General features: G+C 43.3%; 1 pseudogene; it reads right to left on the bottom strand.

Moving 5' to 3' along the window:
- Positions 1–3954: 3954 nt before the first annotated feature.
- LOC124647632 lies at positions 3955–8416 on the bottom strand (annotated as a pseudogene).
- Positions 8417–12141: the final 3725 nt, after the last annotated feature.

Here is a 12141-nt window from a genome sequence, read left to right as displayed (position 1 = left end):
TTTGGAATTAACCAATGGATATCTCAAATTGTATCCTATTGTTGACTGACATTTTTATTTATGATTATATTTCTCTTTACGACCATTCTTATCTGGTGTCTTTTTTAGACCGACTCCTTTTTGGCTCATATAATGATTCCTTCTAAACTTAATAATTTTGTATGGTCATATTTCATGCTCACCAATTTTTGTTGCATACAATTTTTTCCTCTTTGGTGTGTTGTTCATTTAGGTATCAACTTTGTGAGATTATCTATAGGAATACTGCAAGATATCTATATGAGTTCTGTCTCATGCTCTGAGCAATCGTGAGATTAATCCGTCCAGACTCTCTGTAAGGTCCATGCCTTCTTTCATGTCCTGCAATAACATGTTGGGTAAACAATACTTATCTTAGGTTATATAGGTTGACATTTATGGTGTGTTATTGTATAAATTGTTTGTCTATGAAGACCACCGATTTGGAAAATGTTTAGATGACCACCAGTACTTTTGTTTATGTCTTAATATATGGAGGATAAATCTGTTATGCCAGACTATACATACACTGTTGATTGCACTAGAACTCAATGCTATGCTACTTTTTTTTTGTCATGGCAACATCACTATTTGAGATAATAGCTGACTAACCGGGTGCTCAACCTTAGTGGTTAACTTTTCAAAAACAATGTGGTTTTATTTTCTGAATATCTCTACTATAGATGTTGTTTGATCTCCTTCCAACATATCCCAAGAATAAGTTTTGTTCAGTACATTCCATTGTCTTCATTATTTTGAGCCTCTCTTTTTTGGAGGCTATTCAAATTAATGCCTTAGTTCTCTTACATTTCATTGAACTGCATCCATTAACACTGCCATATTTTCTAGGATTCTTGAACTTATGTATGATAATGAGGTGTTGGATGTCTATCTAAATAGTAGTTTCATTTTGAATTATCTTAATTAGACCAACAGTAGTTTATCATATACATGCTTTGGAGTTTGGATGCCTGTTCAGGACCAGCAAGCACCTGGGTTGGTTGGCTGGCAAGTGCTATTTTATCTACTCATTACATAGGTGACTTCCACAACAGTGACAACTGATGCTGCTGCCGCCTTCGTCATCATGTCATGATAGTAATCATCGATCATGTTCTTCGGCTCAGTGTACCCATGAAGATTCTACTCTTTAGAATCTGGCTTCAGAAAGGATGATTGATTCCTCACGTACTATAGTCAAGAACCTGACCAAATATCAGGGAAGTGTGTTGGATGATGAATTCATGTATATGTGTGGTTTGCCTTGCAACCTATGATATTGGGCTGAAAATGAGAATCATCGTGTCAAGCATTTTTCCTCCACCAATAGTTGCTATAATATATTCTCTCTAGCTTCCATGGACGTTTCTCTGGTTGTATATAAATGTTTCTAAAAAAAAGTTTGTTACTTCATTTATAATTTCTTATGATTTACTACGTTTTGTAAGACCTAACAAAAATATAATCGCTTTCCCATCTATAGACGAGCCCCACGGGGCCGTGCGCCAAGGCGCACTTCAAAATCTAGTGAACATAGAATGCCTAGATGTACATGGGCAATTTTATTTCAGAATTTTTTGATATTTTGCAATGTGTTTCCACACAGTGGGTTCATATGCACCTATGAGCCGAAATGAATATCCGGATATACATGTCTAGCCTTAGCTTCATCTTGGACCATATTTTTAGCATTAATTTTTTCAGTCATGAGTTAGATGGGCTAGTTCCATTCATATTTATTTTATCCGTAATCAGATGTAACTTCGCTTTCTGTATGATTTATATATTTGTATTGTATACATTTGTATTCTTAATTCGTTGAAGTCGTTGTTGTATATATGTTTCTTGTAGGCTCTATTATAGATTTGTCATAATGTTACTACTTTTGTTGGTTCCACCTATGTTGCCTGTATGTTTTGCCGTGCACAAGGTGAGGTGGGTGTTTGTAAAATTGATATTAGCCGTCACACCTATCTCCCCATATCTCCCCGTGCTTTGAGACCACCTCACGGCCAATGTGTCGACAATGTCACAACAACATGCTCGGAGGTGGTACACCTCGTGTGGTAGAGAGTCAGGTTTAGAGGTGTTGCCATGCCGTCGGCCTCATTTTCCTGTAGTGTTATATATATATGTGGGAAGGGACGACCGAGTGGGAGGAAAGGGACAACCAAGCTGGACTATCCAACTACCGGTAGAAACATGGTCGGGCGGCTTAGAAACGGGAGGATTGGGGGATTCGATCTTTCATAGAACACAAAGCCCTCTTCGATCGTTTACCGCTAAAAAATGTGCCCACCTATATCAGAAATAAATGTTCATGTAGTTTAAAAAGTATCCACATATATAAAAAATGTTCTTACATCTGACAAAGATGTTTATATTTTGAGAAAAATGTTCAATTTTTTTGAGAAATGCTCAAATTTTTTTATGTGCGTAAATAATAATATTTATTATTGTATTTTCCAAGAACAGAGAACGAAGTAGTAACATCAAAATAAATAAAATGAAAGAAACAGTCAAGAAAAAAAAATTGAGTCCCATCGGCTGGCCCATGTCAATGTAGAATCCTACCAATCGCCCTATGGAAAACGACGTGACCTCCACAGGGGCCGTCATAGGAGAGAACCTCTGTTCTACCGCCCGCCGGTTCCCCTCGCCTCCGGTGGCCTGCCAGCCGCCATCGAGCCGTCCTCTCCGTTCCCTGGACACGGGTGGGGAGGCTCCTGTTAAATCAGCACACGCGCTGGATGGCGGACTGCTCTGCTGCCTGACGAAATGGAGAGCGCGGGCCGGGGCGCCCGGCAAGTGCTCGACGAAATGCCCGGAACTCTTGTGCAGCACCGTGTCACTCAAGTCCAGGAATTCGTGGGACTTGGCGTCGAGAACGGGGAGTTCAGGCAAGAATTGAGCTCAGATGTGATGCCTGACATAAACTACCTGTACACTCCGATTCCAGGTATGTTACCTGTCTATCGGTTCCTAACGCTTCTTGGCTTGTGTTTGCATTTTTCCATCCTGACATTGCTTGAACACGTGCATTTTGGGTGTGATCTGCACTAGCTGAACAAAAATTTGAAAATATCTGTGAGTTGGTACAGAAGTACCAAGATGGTTAAATCGTCTGATAGCAACTTCAATCGTAGTGCTGCTTCTCTTGCCCTGAAAATGTCTGCCGTCCCACTCGCTCGGCCTGTTAAGCGACCAAATGCTGGAGTCCATGCCATGTGCTTTTGAGGACTGCCTTTTCTCTTGCTAGTGACAATGTCCGCAGTTTAATCAAATAAGCAGACAAAACATGACATGATGCCTTAACTTTTCTCATCACATGTTGATTGATGCAGAATTTCCTTTGTGTCCTTTGGTCTTTGTTTGATAGAATGACCAGGCAGCATAGGCTCCGATATAGACAACAAGAACAGGGATGGCTAGACAGATGAGATGTCTCCCACTCCCTCGTGCTGCCTGCTGCCTAGGTGGCCAAGCATGTTTAGCAAAATGGACATGTGCATTGGCCAGAGTAGCAACTTTTTGTTGTGTATCATCATTGGAACAAGCATTATTTGTCCAGAGGATCCAATTGCTGGATCAGAGGACACAGCGCTGCTGCATCTGCCAATTTGACCATGGGCTTTTGTATCCCGGCTCCGAATCCAGAAGAAAATGACCAGTTGCAAGATTACAAAGGCAAATACTACAGCAACCAACGTTAATACATAGATGGAAATTCCTAGCTGGTGTGAGTTTCCAACTATTCGAAGTAGAGAAATCCTCTTCAACAGTTCAACTAGTTAGCTGGTCATGACTCTACACAAATGTGGAAATAAAATGAACTAGAATACAACAAATCTGCAAGCAAATGAAATGGATTAGAGGCGCCTTTGATCATACACAAATCTCCCAAATTAATCATGTTCAATACATAAGTAAACATGACTATCGTGGGTATGTTGCTGAAATCTCAAACTCTTGCTCCATACTATATTGTCTGGTAGACCCCTTGTAACTTCTTCCACCTTCAATCCATGAACAATCTATTGATGGACCAACTTTCTCAGATTTTGTCACGGCCACATCACCTAGATGTTTGGGTGATTGAACACTTTCCAGTGCCAACTCTACCTGCCTCATGGTTGGACGACCCTCTCCTGTTAGTTTTATGCATGCTACTGCAATTGCAGCCACTTCATCGACTTCTTTGCCTCCCTCTTCTATAACTTGTGGGTCTAATATTTGCGATAGTTTTCCTTCTGCAAACAAGGCAGAAAAATGTGCAACAAGGCCATCACCTTCAGATGACATATATAAAAATGGCTTTTGTCTAGTCATCAGTTCGACAAGAATGACACCGAAGCCATAAACATCACTTTTCTCGGTCAGCCTCCCAGTGTAGAAGTACATAGGGTCCATATATCCTATTGTTCCTTGCACCATTGTTGTCAACCCTGATTTATCCACAGGAACATATCTAGAAGCTCCGAAATCGGCTACCTTTGCTGTTAGAGTGTCATCCAAAAGTATGTTAACTGACTTGATATCTCGATGTATGATAGGTATTGAAGCTGTCGAGTGAAGATAAGCTATAGATTTAGATGTTTCAATTGCTATCCTTAACCTATGATCCCATGAAAGTGATTTTGCTCCTTGGACATGAAGGTGACCATGAAGTGTACCGTTGGATATGAACTCATAAACCAACATTGGCACTTCTGTTTCAAGACAGCAACCATAGAGTTTCACCACATTTCTATGGTTGATTTGTGATAGGATGGCAACCTCATTGATAAACTCATCAATCTCCTTCTGAATGACCTTCTTTGGTTTCTTGATGGCTACGACATGGAGATCCGACAAAATTCCTTTGTATACTGTACCATGTCCCCCACCACCAAGTTCACGGGCTTTATCAAAATTGTTGGTCGCCTTCTTCAATTCTTCTAAGGATATGATCATTCTTTCTGCAATATCAGCCTTTTGGGATACCAATTGTTGCAGCAACTGCCCGCGGTTTTGCTCAAAGAACTTGCGCTTCATCATTTTTTCTCTATGATGTTTCAGCCTTTTTGAAATGAGGAATGCTATCAGAACGAAAAGTACAATGCCAGCCCCACTAGCAACTCCTATAACCGCGCTCATACCTGAGAAAATGTATAGCAATAAAATTATGAAAAAGCCATGTCTGAGTAGTAAATCAGAACACCAGTAAGTCCATATATACTCGTGGGAGATAGAAGCTGTAGCATTGATCACCTTTAAAATACTTGCGGCCACCTGCAGAGATAAACGAAGAGTAAGCACTACTGCAATTAACTAGTATATACATATATACTAGAGAAACAGCTAGGGAAATTAACCACTGGCACATGTGTATCTACAAGGGCATGCTAACCTTTGCATCCATCGATGAGGTAGGGGTTCCCGGTGTAACCTTCGCCACAGTGGCATGTATAGCCTCTGATCCTTGGTTTACAGAAGCTGTTCTTGCTACTACAGATGCCAGGACACTTGAGATAGTGCTGCTGCGAGCTCAGGTTGGCTGGCGGCCGTGAGCCAGTGGCGGATCGCAACTGCACGACCTCCCAGTCTAGAACAATGGGAATCTCCAGGCTGGGAGTGCGGCGCGGCAGCTCGGTGGACACACGGCGCTTACGGAACCACCCCTCCTCTGCGATGAATGCGTGCGAGTGCGGCGATGTCTCGTCCCAGGCACTGTTGGAGTCCATCCAATCAATCCAGAATTTCTTGGGCCAGCCATCCCTCGACATGGAGATGCGTGCCTGGCAGCAGCCCATTCCATAACAGTATTGGTCATCGTCTCCGTCATGGTCAAGGATGTAGGTGCCGTCCTTGTTTGAGGGGCAGAATGAGGAGCAGCCGCTGAGGATTGCCGGTTTTCCGGCGCCCAACAGCCCCGCCTGTACTCCGCACCCCATCAGAATGAGCTCGTTGCTGGTCGACAGCGAGTAGGGCCACTCATCCCAAAGGCTGAATTCTATGGAACCCCCGCCCGTGCCACCGTGCATATCAAGAACTAGGCCAGTGTTGATGACACGCACAGTGTTGTTGGGCAGGGAGATGTCAACGACTTGGAAGGTGCCGAGCATCAGCCGTGGGGTGTGGTGGTTGCTTGTGTCGCAGGTGAGGTTGAACCCTGGCAAGTAGCATCCAAGAGGGCCTATGCCGAATGGGTATGGCAGGGTAATGTTGCCGCAGGACGTGATGCAGTTACCTGCAGGGGCATGCAAAAACCAGCATAGTTATTCATTGTATCCATGGCAATCAAAGCCAAAGCTAACTATACATTTGATTCAAAAGGTAGATGCTATTTGAATTATTTTGCAGTAAAAGATTTTAAGTCATTGAGTGTACGAACCTAAGAAATCAAAAGTGACAGCATATAAAACATATATTTTTAGGTGATTTTATTCGACCATAGCATATAACTATTCATTTAGGTGACCCAAAATATTTTTGATGGAAACTGATGCTGACTTTTCGTATAGACTGTACAACGATGTCGGGCAAGACCTATATTCTACGACAATGTGATGTCAGGGGTCGATACTTAGAAACCCCCAAGAATACCAGTCATCCACACACACACACACACAAACTATTAGGGTTTACACGAGTGTAGTTCAAAGTGGATACATCAATTGGACTGCTCCTTAATAGCAAAAGTACGAAATGGAAGACATTTTATAATTAGATCAAACTATTAGGGTTTACATGAGTGTAGTTCAAAGTGGATACATCAGTTGGACTGCTCCTTAACAGCAAAAGTAATCTACTTGTAGTGGTAGTACATCGCTTGCCTGTGGGGAAAGGGAAGCAGCCTCCAGGAGTGTAGGGGTCGCCCTGGGTACCCCATTGGCACTCGCACTTATATAATCCATCTGTATTGGTACATTCGCCGAAGCACTCATTGCTCTCTGGATCCCCACACTCGTCGATGTCTGCATGTATATAATATAAATTCTACATTTAAAGTGACACAGCATATATATATATATATATCACGTCCAAATTATAATACTCTCTCCGTTTTATATTAGTTGTTGCCATATTAGTTGTAGTTGAGTTCGATGTATTTAGACATATTTTGTATATGGATACATCCGACGACATAATATGAAACGGAGGGACTAGCAAATGAGTTAACTAGTATGGCAAATTTATTTTGAGTGCATTAATCATGTCCTAGGCACACATATCCTTAAAAATCTAGGAAGTCGTTAGTTTCGGGTATATGATCCATGAAGCGGCTCAGATTAGTAAAACAAGGCATGATTGATGATTTAATTTCTGAATCTTAAATCCTAGGTTAAACTGGATCAAATTAAGTACGTGTGTACGTACATATAAAATCTTGTTAAAAAAGTATGCCTATGTAGAAGTTGTGAGGAAAAATGATGGAACCTTGACAGCCATTGGATATGTAGGGATTGCCCTCGTAACCCTTCTTGCATGAGCAGGTGTAACCCCCTCTTTGACGTCTTGTGCAGTCAGAGTGGTTGCTCCTGCAGACTGTGCGGGCCGCGTCCTCATGGCACTCCCAGCTGGGCGACAAGGAAGGGCCTTGTTGGCCAACGATGACCTCCCAATCGAGCCAAAATGGAACCTCCATGGGCGCGGCGGCGCGGTAGTCCTTGGACAAGAGCTGGCGTGAGATGCTCATGGGCGCGAACCAGCCGTCCCTGGCGACGAAGACGCTGGCGGTCAGCTCCCTGGCCTCGCTGCGGTTCCACCCGAAGGAGTCGAGCTCCACGTCGTAGGAGGTGATGGGGACCAGCTCGCCTGATCCAGCGAGCACCTCGCGGTTCACAATGATGGGCGCCTGGCAGCAGCCTATGCCGGAGCAGAGCATGCTGCTCTTCAGCCTCGATGGCATGTACATGTGTTCTCGGTCGACGCCGTCGGGGCAGAAGGAGGAGCAGCCGCTCATGGTGACGTTGCCGTTCCTCAGCGTCGCCCGCACATTGCAGCCTACGAGGACGAGCTGGTTCCCGCCTGACAGCGAGAAGGGACTGTTGTCGCCAAGGCCCACGCCGGCACCGAACGTGCCGAGGCCGCGGCCGTCAGTTTGGATATCCCCGGTGTAAACCACGGTCAATCTGGGAAACCCGGGGTAGATGTGCTCAGCGACTTGGAAGCTTCCGTTGCCGAGGAGGAGCCGTCCATGGTCGCAGCTCAGGTTGAACCCCGGTGAGTGGTAGCAGTAGGATGGGCCCATGCCGAACGGGTACGGCACGCTCATGTTGCCACACCTGGTGTCGCAGCCCGGTATCCCTACCGTCGGAGCTGGAGCTGCTGCTCCAGCTGCGGACGATGTTAGCAGCAGCAGCAGTGCCGCTGCCACTGCAGCAGAGAGTAAGATGGGTGTGTAGTCATGCGCCATTAATTGATCTAAAGCTAGCTAGTACGCCACCACACTATACATATAAGGTTGAGCATTGCGCGTCGTAGTTTCATACCTCACCCAACCCAACCCTCCCACACGCGGTAAGCTAATTAAAATACAGCGATAATGACTCACGCATGCAGCATGCATGTGTAATTTAGCTGGGTATAAAGTGTCAGTACTCACAACAATTGATGGGGCTAGATCTACGCAATAGGTTAATCAATTGATCATAGCAAATGGTAGGGCATTAGCTAGCGTGCGTGCGAAGATTCCTTGCGGGATTAGAAAAAATCACTCCACAACGCTGTATGTGTGGCGTCTAATACCATATGGCTACGCCTAGATATTGCAGAGCATCACATATTTCAACAATTCCAACTGTTTATCGGATGGACAGACCGTTTGCAACAATCCTACAAAAATTGGATTCAACAATGTTGTCGTCAGTACTGTGCGACGGAAATGCCTATATTATCACCTGGTAATTTCCCACAATCCAACTTGTCGAAACATGTTCACATATCTAGTTTGGATGTCTTTGTCGCTAACAAACACAATGGTGCAAACATACCATAAATTGGATACCTGGGAATGGAGGAATTAAGAAACTTCATCCAGTTTCATCTTCTGATGGTCGATCAAGATGCGTGCTGTCTAATATTCAATGTTGCCTCTCCATTCTTTGGGGAAAGCAAAACCAAAAAGCACAGCATGCATGTGCGCGTGTTAGGTGTAGATATGAACACTGCTAGTAGTGTATAAGCGCCTATATATAAATAACATGCATGCTTGCAGTTGAATGAATGGGAATCTTCCAGCGAAGGGGCTTCTTTTCAGAATTTTATATGCCAGGCTAATTAGTACTAATCGAGTGAAGTATAATTAGTTTTCTGGCTTCGTGGGAATAAAACCGTTCACTATGTTACGATATTTTTTACGAACAGAGATAAATAACTTTGCCTTGTCTCTATTTCTGGTGGATGGCTAAGATTATCCCTTTAAGAACTAACTAGCCACAATGATGCATCGTATATTCAAAACTGTTCAAAACTGAGAATACTGCGATATTGCACCGATGGCTCGACTTTGTACATGCCCGGTTGTGACTTCGGGTTGTCTTGAAGCTGCTCAAAACTCTGATTTTTTCTGTGTCCAAACATGCAACAGAATTTATGGCACTTAAAGAAAAGAGAACAGGAGCTGGTAATGCACCGCTGGACCATACCTCCAAATATGCTAATACTGATGCCGCTTATCAGGATGAAATCAGCAGTGGAGGGTTGGGTTTTATCGTTAGAAATGGAACTGGTGGAGCAATTGCTGCGGGTCATGGACATATGCAGGTACCTGTGTGCCCTCCATGCTGAAGCCCAGGCCCTTCTGAATGTTGTCCACTGTTCTGCAGCGATCGGATGCAACAACGTTCTCCTCAGACAGTGGCGGAGCCAAGGTGTAATATGGGTGGGTACTTGGGTTCGAAACTTCAAATCAAACCAATGGATCTGCAGTAATCCATGCTAAACTAATCCATTATAAACTGCTACTTAGTACCTACTAGCACTTAGTTTGACCCTCTAATTTTAGGTAGATGAACCCAATGCTGAATTCTATTGGCTACGCCCCTGCCTGGAGCTGGAGATGGATGTTACCACTTTGAAACAGGCAATCACGACATCAGACTGTAACTACTCATCGGTGGGCGTACTCTTTAGAGAAATCAAAGCTATTCTGAGTGTGGCATTTGACAATGTAATAATAGTTAATGTCTGTCCAAGATCCTGTAACATTTTAGGCTTGTAGCTCACGAACTTGTTGTGGGAGGCGTCTGTCAAGGCATGGCAGCCAGTGTGTTTGGTTTCACCATCTTCCATAGTTTGTAGTGAACTTGCGTCCGGGTGATTTACCAAGCGTATCAGGGTAATGGAATGCAATTGTGTTCCTTTCAAAATGAAAGAAGACTGAATCTCCTCCAATGCTATGGGTAGATTTGAGATCCTTCCAGTGCTGGCATGCAAGCCTAGTTTTTTCACTCTGTCCGATAGACTGCATGAAGCCCCACGGCCTTTTTAATGTGCTTGATTAAGTCCAATAGCTTTACCAACTGATGGCATGGGAACTCTAGAGCGGCCAGTATGAATGTCTTTTATGCATGTAGGCCGTGTAGTGCCAACGATTAGAATCGCGCGACCAATCAGGGGTCCCTCGTTTCCGGCTTCCCACCAGAGTGTTTGGGCTTGGCCCAGTAATTGCTCTTACTGTTTCACTGCTTTGGGCTGAAATTTGCTAATCCTTGTCATCTCTTTGTCAGAAGCTCGATGCTAAGCTATATTTTCGATGTATGCATTTAAGAGTGATGAACATACAAATAGGTTAAGAACATCGGAACTGTATTCTATGTAAGATTAAGAAGTAATAACATTATTATTAAACAACAGGTTTAATACATGTTTGCCTAGGAACAAAGTCATGAGAGCACATCAGAAAAAAAGGCTGATGTCTTTGTATCTTAGCCAGGGTTGGTCACACCAGATTCATCTTCGTCTGGGTCTATTACTATGAGTTTCTCCTTGGTTCCGGGATAGGCTAATCATCACCGATTCCCCTACCTTTGGCGTTGATGTTACTATAACTACTAGAAAAGTACTTATAATTTATGTAAACTTCCTTTAAACTTAGAAGTATAAATTAATCATTAGACATTCATTAAGCACAAGTGCATTTTTCACGAGCTACTAAATGCAAGGATGCGGCCATGAAAGAAAAACATAAGCTATTCGGTTCATGACATTGACTTTTGTCAGAGTAATTATTTTTCACAGCTCACACAGCGAACTTTGTCATTGCCAGACATCAATGGCTTACATGCAATGACCTGTATTCTTCCATGTATTATAAATCTGATATCTGGCTGTGAGTTGTATCCAAGGGGCATCGGAACGACGAGATGTGTATAGTTAGCTACTTGAGCACGTGGAAAGATGTAAATCTATGATCAAAGGGACAAAGATGCGCAGCTTAGTCGTTGCCCTCTCGATCCTTACAACTATGTACAGCCCATTAGAATACAGAACTGTGAAAATCTAGCATTTCTTTTCTTTTCCCAACACACTAGGCCTGTAGACTCTAGGTGTAGGTGTTGTCAAGTCAAGCAATTTAGTTTTTGTGAACAACAGAATTTTGTTATTTCCCTAGTAAGCGTGTAGACTCTAGGGTAATAAGTTTTCGGAATCCACTTTATCTAAGTGTGAAATCCGTCATTGTGAAGTAAGTCCCATATATGTAATAGCTTATTCTACCCCCATAGTAAGGCTTCTAATGTATTCAAAAGTGAGAACTTCATACGGGCTTAGGCTTAAGTACATGCATGCCCCTACTCGGGATACATGGAACACTCTCCCTCCTCGTATTGATACGATGATGGACTACTCTCTTCTTCCTTTATGTCCAGTAGTAACTTCGTGTTCACACTACTCCAAGGTTTTTCTTCATGCAGTGAGTAACATTTTACTGTAGTTTCATCTTCGTCTGGGTCTATTACTATGAGTTTCTCCTTTGTTCCGGGGATAGGCTAATCATCACCGATTCCCCTACCTTTGGCGTTGATGTTACTATAACTACTAGAAAAGTACTATAAGGACCCCACGCGCTTTGCTGCGCTGTCATTTGCTCTAATTATTTTTATTTTTTTGTGGCTGGTGACTATGTGCCCTATAACAGAG

This window comes from Lolium rigidum, chromosome 1, assembly GCF_022539505.1.
Source record: "Lolium rigidum isolate FL_2022 chromosome 1, APGP_CSIRO_Lrig_0.1, whole genome shotgun sequence".
NCBI classification, from domain to species: domain Eukaryota; kingdom Viridiplantae; phylum Streptophyta; class Magnoliopsida; order Poales; family Poaceae; genus Lolium; species Lolium rigidum.
This window is presented reverse-complemented; position numbering and strand designations above follow the sequence as displayed.